We start from the raw sequence: 748 nt of genomic DNA on the forward strand, positions 1-748 counted from the left end.
AACGTCTTAGCTAAAGATGTGTTGATCTCTGTACAACACAAGCATACTTTTGGAAAAATAATGTCTTCCAGTTCCTCGGCAGCCCTATGGCAGTTTGCTAGTGGAAAGAAACACCCAAGAGCTATTATGTTCTGAAAAATGAATAGAATTGTGTTCCTGCTTGGTGTCTAACAAATTGCTATATCAAGGGTCACAATGAATTTCCCCCCAGGGCAGATTGACTAGTGATCATGCAGTTAGTGGTAGACATGGGCTGTGTATTTTCATGTTTATATTTTGAATTATATCCCATTGAATGGTTGGCAACCTTCAGTCTCAAAGACTATGGTAGAAGCCTACAGCACCCGGTATTCCCAGGTGGTCTCCCATCCAAGTACTAACCAGGCCTGACCCTGCTTAGCTTCCAAGATCAGACGAGATCGGGCATGTGCTGGGTAACAGTTGCTGCTATATCCCATTATCTCCAAGATAGCTGATGCTTTTGCAAAGGGGTGCCCCAGTTGTACATGAGAGGAAAACACACAATTATGTTATGATCAGCAAGGCTATTCTCCCAGGGAATGTGTTGCTCATCCGCACATGGCTCTCAAACAGCTAGGAGAGAAAGGGCCCACGGCTGCTCAATGCTCTGTTTGATGACTATAATGGTGACAAAGTCATTGCCTGTTTTGCTGAGCACTCATTTTTTGTCAGCACTCTCTCACAAAAGATGTTCTGGCAGGGTCTTAAATGCTGTTGATAACTCCAA

The 748-nt window shown here is 43.9% G+C and overlaps 1 pseudogene; it reads right to left on the minus strand.

Moving 5' to 3' along the window:
• Positions 1-332: 332 nt before the first annotated feature.
• LOC136659689 (5S ribosomal RNA) lies at positions 333-452 on the minus strand (annotated as a pseudogene).
• Positions 453-748: the final 296 nt, after the last annotated feature.

Source organism: Tiliqua scincoides, chromosome 8, assembly GCF_035046505.1.
Source record: "Tiliqua scincoides isolate rTilSci1 chromosome 8, rTilSci1.hap2, whole genome shotgun sequence".
Classification (NCBI taxonomy): Eukaryota; Metazoa; Chordata; class Lepidosauria; order Squamata; family Scincidae; genus Tiliqua; species Tiliqua scincoides.